This window comes from Poecilia formosa, unplaced genomic scaffold, assembly GCF_000485575.1.
Source record: "Poecilia formosa unplaced genomic scaffold, Poecilia_formosa-5.1.2 Scaffold321, whole genome shotgun sequence".
NCBI classification, from domain to species: domain Eukaryota; kingdom Metazoa; phylum Chordata; class Actinopteri; order Cyprinodontiformes; family Poeciliidae; genus Poecilia; species Poecilia formosa.
Window position 1 is genome coordinate 614505 of NW_006800260.1, and position 14233 is coordinate 628737.

General features: G+C 38.4%; 1 protein-coding gene and 1 long non-coding RNA gene across 5 annotated transcripts in view; both read right to left on the reverse strand.

Annotated features, from left to right (window-relative positions):
• mdga2a (MAM domain containing glycosylphosphatidylinositol anchor 2a) overlaps positions 1-14233 on the reverse strand; it is a 215662-nt gene that overhangs the window by 170673 nt on the left and 30756 nt on the right. The gene's annotated exons all lie outside the window — the stretch shown is intronic.
• Positions 1961-8509, reverse strand: LOC107833080 (uncharacterized). Its single transcript, XR_001658788.1, has 3 exons — positions 8497-8509; positions 3924-3927; positions 1961-2175 (listed from the first exon to the last, which is right to left on the reverse strand). It is a non-coding gene; the product is annotated as an uncharacterized LOC107833080 (long non-coding RNA).

Consider the following 14233-nt stretch of genomic DNA (forward strand, 5'->3'; position numbering starts at 1 on the left):
GAGCAATCCAATAAAGCCCAAGACTCATTTTCCCCTTTTTTCCCCTGCCTACCTTCCATATATCTCGACAGAATCGCTGTGATTCATGCGGGCCGCACCAGCAGCTCTCAGTATGCGACGAGCAAAAGGCACCTTGGGGAATTTTATGATCCATGACGAAGCTTCCGGGATCATTGTGGATGTATGCATGTGTCACTGCATATTAATAATGGTCTCTGTCTCATGAAAGCGCCAGCACACCTTCAAGGGAGATAATTTAATCTTCTCACTGCTGAGCCTCTTCTGCGCGCCGCGCCCGCAAATACTTTTTCCCCCGGAATCCGAAGGAGACCGTCGGTCGGCGTGCACCTTGGTTTTAAGGAGATAAAAAGCAAAACAGGGGGAATGATAGAGGAAGCAAAGCCAACAAGGATGAGAAAATAAGCTCCAGATTTCAAACACTGCCGAGAAAGATAACTCAGAGGTGAAGGGAAAAAACGCTTTTTCCTGTGGCTACATGTGTAAATTGAGCGGTCACACAATGCAATCCAGGCAACTATGTAGAATAGTTCTAGTTTTTATTTTTTTTAACTCAGTTATCTGAAGTGCTGCGAATCATGTGCAGCCACTTTAAAGTCCCTCATTAAAAATTCCTATCCAGTCGAGCCGTTTTATCTTTTGTCCCTATTCATGTACTGTTAGCTTACAAACAAGCCAAAGAACAAGGCAGGCTGTTCTTAACTGAGCTCCATGAGGCCTTCATCCCTCTTCTTCTCATCTTCTCCTTTAAGGGCCCCACACCCTGCGGTGGGTCTAGCAAATGAGGAGAGCATTGTTGGATCCTGGACGTGTGTATAGAGTACACCGCGGCACCATGGAGAGCACGGCTAAAGCTACAGATGAGTGACTGAGCAGCAACTCTTCACCTTCACTTTTAATGAACACTCAAAACGGCTGCAGTTTTGTCGATCTAGCTGCCTGCACGTGTTTTCAGAAATGCTCTTTTGATCTCTCACGTGTAGAGAAAGGGTAACATTTATTGTTCCAGCACAGTTGGTCCTTTGAAGGGTTATAATGAGGCAGAAAGTTTCTAATAAAGTTCCAGAGACATGGAAATTTTTGCAAATATTCCAAGTTTGACGCTTTTTATTGTAATTATGACAATAAAGGAGAATTTTGGGGGAAATTAACTAGAAATTGGTAGTAATTCAAATGAACTCTCATAGCCATATATAGATATATGATTTTTGAAGTGAAAGATTAAGAAACAACCTAATATTTCTTTGTGTAAACTTGTTTGAATGGAAAAAACAAATCCAACCTACAAATTCCTGCAATTTCAGCCTCTTAAAATTGCTCCATCTATATTTATCACAAGTGAATACTAGGTTTTATTCTCCTAATATACCGTACCAAAACATTTATCAGAGTGCTAAAGTTGTTGTAACACTCTAATTTTAATGTTAAAAACAGAAAGCAGGTTAACCTTTGTCCAGAGGGAGATGTCTCTAAAGAAAATAAGAGCTACTATTAAGTAGATTCACAAAAAAAAACAAAACATTGCTGCAAGGCAATAAAACATTTACTGCACAAAGCAGTCCTCTGTTAGCAACAATGATAACAAAGTGCTTTTAACCATAATGGTAATGTCAGCTAATGAAGGAAGTGCATTAAGGCGATACATTAAGACTCATAAAGCCAAGAAAAGAATCATTAATAATCCATCTAGAAAGTAGTCAACCAGAGAAAAAAAGCTAAATCAATGTCAAATAAGTGCTGGTACGGAGCAGCTCTATTGAAATGCAGTGCAGAACATTTGGAATATTAACATGGAAGCTTAATCTCCTGATCTTCATGTGGGTTGGTGTGATTTAAATGAGTTTTAAAAGCTTTGCAGAGCAACATGAGTAACCTCCGCCTTTTGTCTCGTGAATATCAGCTATTACAGCTTTTTATTCAGCAGGGCCCAGAATATGGTCTATTTTCTAATTATCTTCTTTCATGTGTTTTTTTTTCTCCTTTTCTTTTCTGTGCTCTATTGAAGATGCCAGTAACTGCAGAGAGAAACAAATCTGACAAAACGAGAGAGCTTGCAAGAAGCAAAACAGACCGTATCGTATGTTGCTCGCTTCTAGGAAAGTGGGTCTACGTTGCTTTGTAGGAGCATGGATAACAAGGCATTAAAAAAAAAACACACTCAGAGAAAATAAAAAGAGAGCTTAGCAAATCTTAGCTAAAGACTGAAAACAGCTTTTAACAAACGCTGAGCTAACGTTATGAGGAGAGGCGTTAATCTACACGTTTTCAATGAAGCCTGAAGAAAGGAGTACTCTTGTCGTAAATCAGATTCATTTTTACCCTCTGTTAGAGGGAGTTGCCTAATGTAGCGTACGCTGGATCTCATCTCACACTCTCTCAACCGACGGGTTCACCACAATGCAAAGAAGGATCAGGCAAAGACCACTTCTACGGGCTTTGATTGCAGATAACATTTGGCTATCCAGCCTTTTATCCGTTTCAGGAGAACTGGGAAGAAGACTGAAACATTTTCCACCTAAACATCGTAAGACAGACATTGTATGTGAGGGACGTAAATACTTCCAAGTTAGTCTAAATTGCTAGTTTTATTAATAATTGCCCAAAGTAACTATTTACAGTTACTCACAGCCAAAGCCAGACCTTTTGTTGCACAACAGACGACTTAATAACATTAATATGCAGAAACCGATTTTCCTTTGGAGTTTGCAAGGATGTCAGACATCTAAAAAAAAAAAACAAATGGCAGAAATATAAACGATATTCGCCTGCCAATGTGAATCTAGGGATGTTAAACTCCACTCTTCTAGAGACGCTATCATAAAGTTTCTCTCTGGTCCAACACACCAGACGGTAATGACTGAATAACCTCGTCAGAGTACAAACATGTTCTGTTTCACACCGGAGATGTAAGCGATTCCCTCCAAAACGTTGGTAAAACACAAGACTCCATATGATCATCATTGTAAACATAGTGAACATTAATGCAATACACTAGAAGACGTACTTATTTTGTACCGACATTAGAAGGTAGCACAAAACACGTGCAGTGTTCTAATGTTGGAGGGTTTCATTTCATATGCATCCTGGAGTCATAAAAGTTTAATTTGGTGAAAAAAAGATTAGCAGCAATTTTGAAGCGATGCATGGGCATTGTATATCAGTACAATGACAATACAACTTCTCAGATTTCAGTACATTATGTCATCACTTGAACTATTGTGCAATTCCCGAAGCTTTTCCGCTCCTGGTGCTTTCATGGCGTTATCATCATTGTTTACTCCCACCTCTGCAGCAGCAAATAACCTTGTAACATGTACAACAAGCTGCTTAATGGTTTAATAAATGAGTCAGAAGCCCTCTTATTTTCATTTTCACAGTGGGTTTTTTTTTGTGTGTGTGAGTGTGTGTGTTTCTGGTAGAGATACCAGGGGAGTAAAACATGCAGAAACCGAAACCCAACCCGTGTAAGTTGGATTTTTTTTTTTTTTTTTCATTATTCCGTCCGTGTGGGAATGAACTGCACGGTTCACCAGATGATCTTTTATTCACCCATCTTGCTTTCAGTAAACCGTGTTTGCGTCCATGACGAACTCCCCCGCTGTCTTTGAGGTTACTTCCTGTCACCACACTTTCACCTCCCCACAAAGAGCGTGGAAGAGGTGAGAGGGAGAGAGCCTGAGCTGTCATCACAGTTTAGATCAGTGTCCTCCCTGCAGCCACCGCTGCCTTTACACCCCCTGCCCTCCACCTCAAACCTCAAGCAGAGCATTATGTAACTTGGAAAACAAGGTCACGAAAATACCCAGAGATGAATGAAGATGGATAAATAGGAGAAGGAGGAAAGGAAGATCTCTCTCTTTTTCTGCCAGCTAGCGCACATGTGATTCAGCAGGGGGTCAGAGCACTGGACTGAGAAGGCCCGCAGACACACATTTATCCACAGACACATGCGCAAATATGACATGTACAGATACAGATGTCATATTCATGCAGCTGTAGAGATCATGATAGTTTCAGCAAGGCACTGCCCATCATCTCTGTGAATGTTTTTTTCCCCCCAAACTAATATTTAACCCTTTACTGAAACTGAAATTTTCTAAACAGACCCTCCTTTCGTGTCAGGGAATTTAACGTCACAACTTCTTTGCATTTAAAAAAGTAAATCCTTAATGCAAAATAGGAATAACACAAATCAACTGTGTTTTGCAAGGACTCTGTCAGACATTTTGTGTTATATTATGAGACAATACAAGTAAACCAAATGGAAAACTTAATGGAAACATTTTCCTTTAGCACCAAAAATGTTATATATGAAATATTTGACTCAATGAAGTATTTTTCAGACACTAAGTGAAATCAGAGATAGCCTTAAACATACTTAACTATTCCGACTATCTTTATGACTTATGTTGTCTTGATTGTGGATGGAGCTGAATGATTTCTACTCACATCTCATTATGTCAATGTGGGAGGAAAAACGCATCTCCGACTTCTGCAATGTTTTGCTTAATTAAAACACAGCGTATTTACATTAAGAAGTGGCATTTCTTGTGTTGTGGGAAGTTTCACCTTTTGAAGACGTGTGCTTTCTAAATCCGGCAGCAATAACGCGATACCGGAAGCGTGCGTGCACAAACCGCGACTGTCAAGAAACATTTTACTAAATTTGTTGGTCAGATGACAATCATGTTCATTTGATGAGGGAAAAAAAGGTTGTGCAAAAATTGGTTTTTGGCAGATGTTTTTTTCTCTGATAAGTTACATTATCTTCCCACTTATTGGGATGATGCAGGCACAGCATCATTATGTCACACAGATGAGGTATGCTCCAATGATATTGCTGCCAAATTTAGAAAAACATAAGCAGACTAAATTATTACTTGGTCCATCAAGTAATAATTTAGTAAGATCATTATCAGATTTAGTTTTAATTTAGCCACAAACATCTCTGGCATCGTCATTGTAGATAATTGAAAACTAATTGGAGATACAGTCTTAAAATATTCCAAATGTAGATTAAATGCGCCATGTTTATCACTACTAACACAGGGACCCAAGACGGATATGCATTATGATAATCCAATACTGTACAAATCTGTTAATTACACATTCTCCTGGCTTTCTTTGTTGATGCTGATGAGTGAACTTGCACGTCATTAAAATGCCTTGAAAGACTCCAGGTAAATTCTGACGCTTTGCCAGGGCTTAAGTAGGCCACATCTTCATTCATTAGGGTTAATTAACTCTCCAGATAAATCTTCCCTAAGAAGAACTAAATCTACCTGACAAACAACTGGTTTTCCAATCTTTCTGCAATTACTGCCTCCGAAAGCTGAAACCTAGCAATGCTAATCTCGGTGCATGAAGACAGGAGTCCTCAGCTCTATGTTCATGTATCCATGCGGTCATGTCATTACAATCTAATGGGCTCCTGTGATGCCAGCGGAGCAGAGCCACGAAGACTGTGATGTGGAGAACAGGGAACCATTTGATGTCTGCCAGTTGAAAGAATAAGCCTTCCTTTGGGTTGTGCTTTCCACCGAGGCATGCTGGGATTGAGAAAGCTCTCGCCCAGGGCTAAAGGGGATTTTTGGTGGGCGTCACACATCCAATTACCTCGGTAGCATCACAGAAATCCCTGGGGAATGCACACACAAACAGATACTCGCTATCACACAAGTTCACCCACGCATATATCAACATGTAAGACTCCCACTGCAGGAGGGCTCTCACCACAGAGAGGATGAAGCCAATTTTTTTTTTTTTTACTTTTTTTTTTCCATTCTGCCTTTGCTGCATCAGAATTCATGAATACCATCAGCATGTGTTGATGTGTGACTTAGGATATAAATATGAATAGCAATAAGGGNAACACTATTATTAAAGACAGCATGTGTGGGGAAAATAGCAGCGATAGTCCCGGCAAATTACAGCAGTGCATGTGGTCATTAACTTTGAAGTCAGTGCACCGATTCTAGAATCCCTTCCTCATTTGTTTGACAATTTTATTTTGGCAGTGAGCACTGCAGGACTTACCCATGCAATTATGAGAACTATATCTTAAAACAAAGACTATTTTCAAAGTTAGTATGTTTACAGTAAACAAGTGAGGTGCTCCAAATTTCTTAGATATTTTTGAAGTAGGATAAATATAGTTATTGGTCTTGCCAAAATGCCCAATATAATTTTTTAAGATATGTTCTTAGAGTTCAGTTGTCATCTTAGCTTAGTCTGTAAGATGGTTTTAAGTAACTTAGGGTTTGTGTCGCTGAATCAGTCGTCTAAAAGGCTTTTTACGCTACCAGTTAGCACAAGACCGTAATTGAAGAGACTTTTTTTTTTTGCCTCACTTACAACTAAGTTGACATGTTTTGTGTCAGTATGATGCCTCTTGTGATGAGAGGCTCGTTGGAGCATGAAATTGGACGATGTTATTTTGTCTTACATAAGTATTTCCAGTGGAACAAAAAAAGGAGAAAACTGGTCAGAGGGTGAAAGAGAAGTATTACACAGTTTTCTCTAGCAGTCACAACATGACCGTCATCTTGCTATCAAAAGATAAATAATGTTTTTTTTTCTAGTTTATATGCCACAGGAGTGGCAATCGTGTTATTTTCTACACACAGAGCAGAAAACCTAATCAAACACAGGGGATGAGATCTGGTTCAGTCTTTATATCATTAGAACAAACCATCAAGGCTCTCAAAGATTTACATTTTCTTCCAAGACAACATTAGTAAATTTTTAACCGACTAGAATTTCTTGCCAGGCCAGAAATTGTGACATGCAAACATTTTATAATCAGCATGCTTGTGCATCTCTGCGAAGTGTTTGAGTGTCGATCCGAAGCACGAGCCAGAGTACAAACTGCCCTCAGAAATTTGTGCCAATGGAGGTGAATTAATTAAACATAATCAACTCTCTAAAGGGCAAATTTACCATCGTATTGGTTGCATTTCTGAGTGAGTGTCGATGAGAGTGTCCAGTTTTGTTGCAAATGTCCAAAAACTCAATTTATCTACAAACACAGACACAGTCAGCTCATTACAAAGGAGTCGACTATGAGACGTACAAATTAATGCAGTCCAAAGCAGAGCCTGTTCATCAGGAGCTCGCCACATAGTAAATACATTTCAGTGGCATGTTTCTTGTAGTTACAACACAGGATATTCAATTGTCTCTTGATTTATTTAAGACGTTCTGCAGTTTGAAGAAAAACAAACTATTATACTACACTGAATGTTAAAACAAAACATGAGGAAAACTGAAAATGCTTCAGGACAGGCATGGCATTTTTCCATCAAGTGTATTTCATGAAGTAGTTCTGGCATATTATCATCCTTAATAAATTAACATGAGTAAATAAAATACTTTCTCACAATTTGCCAACTCATGACAATGTTTTTTTTTCTCCTTAATGGTGAAGATTAGCCCAATCATCAAGAAGTAGTAGAATGTGAAAACATTTAGGAAACCGTCTTCTGTACTTCAGATAAAGTCTTTTTCCTCCAGATTTTCTATGTTTCATTTGAAAATTCTGACATCTTTCATGTGTGATAAACTGCTGCCAGTCAGAGGAACAGGTCATACTAACAAGCTTTGCTTCTCAACAGATTTTCTTGACAAGACATTAGTTAAAACACCTGTTATCTATTTAAGTCTGTTAGCAACAGAAAATGCTACAGGAAGTTTTTTTTTTTAATCAAATTTCATGCCTGCCAGTTTGTTGCCAGGTTGTCTGCATTTTAATTGATTGTGAGCTTAATGCCATGTGTTACTTTTAGGTCATGGAAGTGGTTGCAGTGCTGTATGTGAGGAAAAACTGGTTGTTTTATTGTTTGCAGTAGTTTCCTCTATTGTCATGCAGAGCTGCTGTGCAAAGAGCAAACAGAACCAAGTGGAGTGTTTCTTCTGAGCATCGTTGAGCTGCAGTTTATCTTCACATCTGCTACGTTTCTTTATGTCCAGAGAACCTTTCAGTGGATATCAGTTGCAACTGCTAAGTCATTTTGTTAGAAATGTTAAGCACAAACTGGTTGGGCTGCAGTGGAGGGATAATTGACTGTTGAAATAAGTCACATGCATACTATCTTGGTTTTATCCAAACGTCCATTTCCGTTTACTTGGCCCCTCAACCAGGATGCCATGTTTATTTTAAACAGGGTTTTTAAACACCAGTAACAGACAGTAAAGGCGGATTAAGCTAGGTTTATAGTTAACGCATTGAACTGGAAGTGTCGTTCCTGAACCTGAGCGTTGGCCTCACATTATTATTATTTCCACATTATGATGCCTTCTCGTACACCTCTGAATTTTTGACATTTCTTAAGAAAAAAACCACGGTGGGCCTGTGAGTGGACGGCCCTGGTACCCCTACAAACAGGCTTAGTAGGTTTTCTGGGGGAAAGCCTGTACAGTATGTCTCAGTTATTTTACTGACATTTTTAACCCACACAAAATAAGTTTAAGCATGGTCACAGAAGATATTTAGCATTCTGACAAATATGAGTTGAACTCATAATTAACTCAGCTGTTTTCTTATAGCCTAGAAGTTTTACTAAGACAGTTATTAGCAGCTGACCTTCAGTAGGGACATCACAAGAACATGATGTTGGATTGTCTCTGCTGCACTGACCTTAAAACAATAGGAAACATGGAGCTGCCAAAAGCGTGTGATGAGCTGCACAGTAAACAATATGGTGCATTAATAGTGGTAGCGGTAATGTTAAGTGTGTGTGATTTCATGTGTTATTTGTTCCATGACACGTTCTTCAATCGCCCTCATCAAAGTGCTCTTTCACAGAGAGCACTTCGTCCCTCACTCTTCACACTGTGCTTAGGTGCACACATAGCAACAGTATCCAAGGCCTGAATGAGCCTTTACTCACAAACACTGACAGCCTTTTCAATTTGAACATGAAGTGAAATGTTCGGTACACTAACATGCTGGGCTGGGGCTTCTACCCGACCCGAGCGGAGCAATCAACTTCCCCTCTGACATACAGCACAATTACACAGTTCCTTAGAGTGAAAACTGCAACATTCTGCAAGTTGAGGTATGAAAGGTGGTGCAAAAGGGGGAAAGTGTGGCAGTCCATGAAGTGTAAAATGGGAGGTTTTGCCGGTGCACACAAAAGGGAGGACAGCTGCGCAGAAGAGAAGGAGCACGTGGGTATTAGACGTCTGATCCCTCCGCATTGCCAGAAGCTGCCAAGGGAGTCCAATACATCACACTGTGGCAATGTCAAGAGAGCAGCGCTATGATTGATCACCTCACAACCCACTTTAATTTAAAGTCAATGGCATCTATAGATACCTGTCAATGCGGGCCAACATGTAATGTCTCCTCAATGGCCAGAATCCCCGGCTCTTCAGCCAAGGAGCAACTAAAGCCAAGCGGAGCTTTAGCCGCCGGGTCTATCCACGGAAAAAAAAAAGGAAGGAGGGAAAAAGTGGGTAGACTAATCACTCACCAGGTTGTATTATTTCTATGACAGAAAGTGTAAGGTGTTCAATGGCGATTTGCGTCGAAGATGGATTGCAGCAGGTAAAACCATTTTAACGCTTGACTGAGTTCCCTACGCAAACATGACTGGAGGGAAATTAATTTTCATTATTCACTATTGGTTACAGACTTTAGTTCAAAATACAGTTTCAACCGCCAGCGAGGTGAGTTTTCTTCCATTCCTACAACAATAAATACACCAGGATAAAACTGCCCTTCTTTATATATGTGCCATTCAACTTGTCTTAAAGGTTAAGAACATAATGACATTTTAAGAGTTACCGCTGTTTTTGACAGCAGCGTCACCATTGGCCCACTGTTTGAAAACAAATAAGCAATCTTGACATAATCTGCAGAAATCGAATGATATAAGAAAAAACTCATAATGGGGCAGTAGAATGTATTTTCCAGGCACATTGTGTGATTTTACGGCACAATCAACTAACTATGTTACCTTTAGTTGTTATAAAAATGCTACATACAGCAAATATAACTTTCAAGCAGCTTTTTCAGTCATATTTTTTCTTATGTGTTGAAGGAAATCATTGGTAGTTCCAGGAATTAAGTAGGTCTATGGTTTTAGACAGTTATAGCCTCATGCTATTACTTTAAAGTCTTTCTAAGAATCCAGAGAAAGAGTCAGAGAGAATGACTTTTTTTTTCTTTGCTTGCAAGAAAGTCAAACTCCACTCTTGGCAGATTTTTAAAGTCATGACTGACACAGGCAGGAGAGGTAAAAAAGCTAAAGCAGCCTGACCCACCACTCTTATTAAAGGGCCGAAGCAGAATCCATAAAGCAGCTCAACCTGAGCAGATAGCCTAACTAACAGACTGGCTAATATTCATTTGTGTTACTTTAAAGGAGGAGAAGAACAGAAAAACAAAAGTTTTTAATAGCCCTGCTAAGTAAGCATTTGACGTATGTTTTAACAGGTTTTTAATTCAATATTTTCTCAAGGCTTTTTTTTTTTAAACCTTTGCATTAACAATGCAATGCCATGTTATTTTTATTTAACCTTGTCATATTGTGAGAATTTTATACCAGCTTAATGATAGAATAGACATTATTATCAACTATTAATTTCACCAGATGGAAAAAAAAAATCTATTGGAAAAAAGAAACTTCTGATTTCAAATAACTTTAGCAAAAAGGAATGAAGTTGATTCAGGATTAAATTAAACCTTTCACCAAACAGAACAACTTATAGTCTGAAACTACACACCAAGTATCACACGTCTCCAAAGGACACAGGTTTTCATATCTTACCGAAATTAAAATTCGTTTGAGCAAAGTTCCTCCATAGCAGCACAAGGCCAAATCTACCAATTCACATCCCTAGGATGTGAATTTCTAATCCAACATTTGGTGAGTAAAAGAGCCAAACTAGCAGCAACATTAACCAGTGGCATTTGGTTCCTGTTGTAAACGGGCTTCAAATAATTCATCATTTAATGAATAACAAAACTAAAGTCTGCAAATGTAAACTGTGCTAAATAAAAAACTATTTTTTTTTTTTTTGTGATTACCTGTTCTTTGCTAGTTGCCTCTGACTAGGACTGAGTTATCATTAAAGTAAAGCCTCAGGGCTCCTGTCGGCAAGTCGGTTCCCCGATTTGTTGTCGCAAACCTCTTGGATTTATAATACAGGACTTTGCCTTAGAGGCCGTAACGAAAACCCCACAGGGTTCATGAGGCCGACAGCCTGAAGCAAAAAGGACACGAAATAATTCAGATGTCTTAAGGTTAAAGGTCATGCACCTCAGGCACTAAGCATCCACACCCATGTACACTCAGAAAACGTGGTTTCTATGGCTACGGGCTGAGGATTTTACTGGGAATGTGTACATAAATGAATATTTGGATCTCTAAGTGTAGTCTAAAAAAATATTTCAATGGGATATTCAAAAATAAACTCAGTGGAAGCATTCATTTGATTTAGTTTATCTCCCAAAAATAATAATTTTTCTAGTAAGCAATAATATAGCACTGTTTCTGGCTTTGCAACAAAAACTACCTTGACAGAAACAAAGAAAAGTTTTATTGAATCTAGAAATCACCCCACATTCTGTAAATATTGCATCTTAATGTTGCTTCATGCAACTATTTGATCAGATAAAGATTTGTTATAGATGTCAATACTCTAATGGCAAATGGCTAACCACAGTCTTAGAAAGCTTCAACGTTATTTAAACTCTTACCTGTGAACACGATGTTATTCTTTGCTATTGTAGGGGAATAATTATGCTGTTTGTGCAGTTTTGGTCAGTGTAATATTCCAGATCATTCCTGTGATTTAGCAAATGGTCGCAAAAGTCACAAATTTCAGATTTGGAGAGTTTGGAATAACATTTACAAGTTTCGAATTTTTCCAGCTGTGTGCAATTCTGGGAAACGAGCCAAAAGATTTACATAAGTTGAAGGAAAGAATGTCAGTGGTTAAAACATACAAATACACACTAATATGAAATCCTATAAAAGGTCTTGTGTCCATTGAAAAGTGGAATATTTTCTATAATTGTGGAATTTGTTACGTGTTCGCAGATGTGCGTCATTTCTTGTCATATTAAATCAAGACATTATTTGTCATCCAGAGGAAAACCTTTTTGTCAAACAGATTTTCCCTGGCAGTGATCATGATTCAGTTTAGCTAAATTAGCATTGGAATAGGTACCATCATTTGTAAATGATCATGTTTATTAAATAAATAAATAGTAGTGTATCTATCAAGACAGGAGTCTATTGGAAGCATTATGTGTAAATAAAGCCTTACAACAAGACTGAAACACTGAAATTGTCATCCGATTAGAAATATTCCACATGCACCTCAAAACTAAAATAACTTTTTTCTGCTCTGATCCAAACTGATTTCAAACTGCAAATCTCAGACTTTCAAAACCGATTTCTTGAACTTTTGGGGGGAAGACACTAGAGGATCATTTTAACAACTTTTTAAGTCTGTAGACATGAAACTAAATCAAATTTAAATCATTAATCTGATCAAACCAGAGCTGGATACTTTTTTAAGAGGCATTAAATATGATCCTGCCAGAAAATATTGCTAAGAGTCTGATTTAATTATTAGTCTACATTGATTTAAGTTCTTGTTTGTGATTAATTAACCCTGATATTACTCTGAAAAAATAAAACAAAATTTGTTTTTAATTTCTGAGATTTTTTTTTTTTTTTCACGCCTCATCTCGTCTCCCTGAATCCAGGATCTTGTATCATCTTGTTTCATGAGTTCAGTGTCTCCTAGCAAATGCATTTAAGGTTTGTGTGATGACCTTTTTCCCCCAGTATGTAAACGGAACAGCGTGTCCACCGTTTGTCATTATACAGTTATTGCTACAGAACACTGCGAGTGCATCTGGTGAGCAGGCTGTGGATGTTTGCAGCCGCACTGGGGGTGGGATTTCCAGCAATACTCCACAGCCAGAAGCCTGGCAATTAAAATTTAAAACTGTTTTTGGCTCAGAGCTGTAGTCCCAGTCGAGTCAAAGATAGTGCAAGCTCATCCGGTTCGGATCAGGTAACTGTGGCTATCAACAGGCACCAAGGAAAGGTTGGATAGAAGCTATTTTTAACTAAATTAACTTTTTTCAAGCTTCTTATACTTTCATATATCCTTAAACTTCTAATTTATTTATTTTTTTCTTCATGATCAAAAGGTTAATAAGCAGAAAAGGCAACAACAAATCATATTTGTCATATTGCAAAAAGACAAAAGTAGCTTTTTCACCAGGAATTACTAAAATGAAACCAGGATTCTGAGCCTTTTGCAACTGTTATACTTGGTTAAATCCCCTGAACATATCCTGAAAAAAACAAACAAACAAACAAAAAAACATTTTGAGGTCTTAAAAGAAAAGCAAATCCCCTGAATGTAACATATGCAGGGCCATTACAAGTTAGCCCTGAGCAAACTTACAAATATATATAAAAAACACCCACTGCGAGGGAGGAGTGAGTGTCTGTTTTGTTCATTTCATGCACAGTAAACTGTGCCTGATTGCGCCGTGTCACCCTGTTGCTCTAAATCTATGTCTCCACATGCCGACTTGTGCATACTCGGGCACATTTTGAATAGGCAAGAGTCTATCTGCCAAACGGAATCACATTTTTTGATGCACTCCATTTCATACTGTAAGTCAGCTAAGTGGCTTTAAGCTGATCATCCGGCCATGGAGCCCAGTTGGAGCACATCAGTGTGCAGACGTAGGGGAGAAAGGTTAAAAGGAAAGACGAACTGTTAGTGCATTGAGCAAACTATTTTTACAGTAAGCCAAGACATTTATACTGAACCTTACTAAAGTATTCATGCTATTAAAAATGTCCCATATTTTGCTGCAACTGCAAATACAACACATCTGATCACGATCGTATGTGATAAACCAATAAGCAAAAGAAGGAAAATTATTTTGCTCCTCATGTAGGAGTGTTGGTAAGTCCTAGCGAAGATAAAAATGAACCATTTCCACCAGCCAGTTTCCCAATGGGTCGCCACTAAGAATAGGTTGTTGATGTCTTTAGGTTTTTTTAGACCACTATTCAGCATCTTAAGTCTCAACAACAGCCGACCAACCAAATATATTAAACTAAATTTTCCCTTTTCAGCTGCAGCAGTAATCAACACAATGACTCATAAGTACTGCTAAATTGATTGTAAAAGTGAGGTGAGATTAAATCAGATAAATGAGACCTTTACAAGC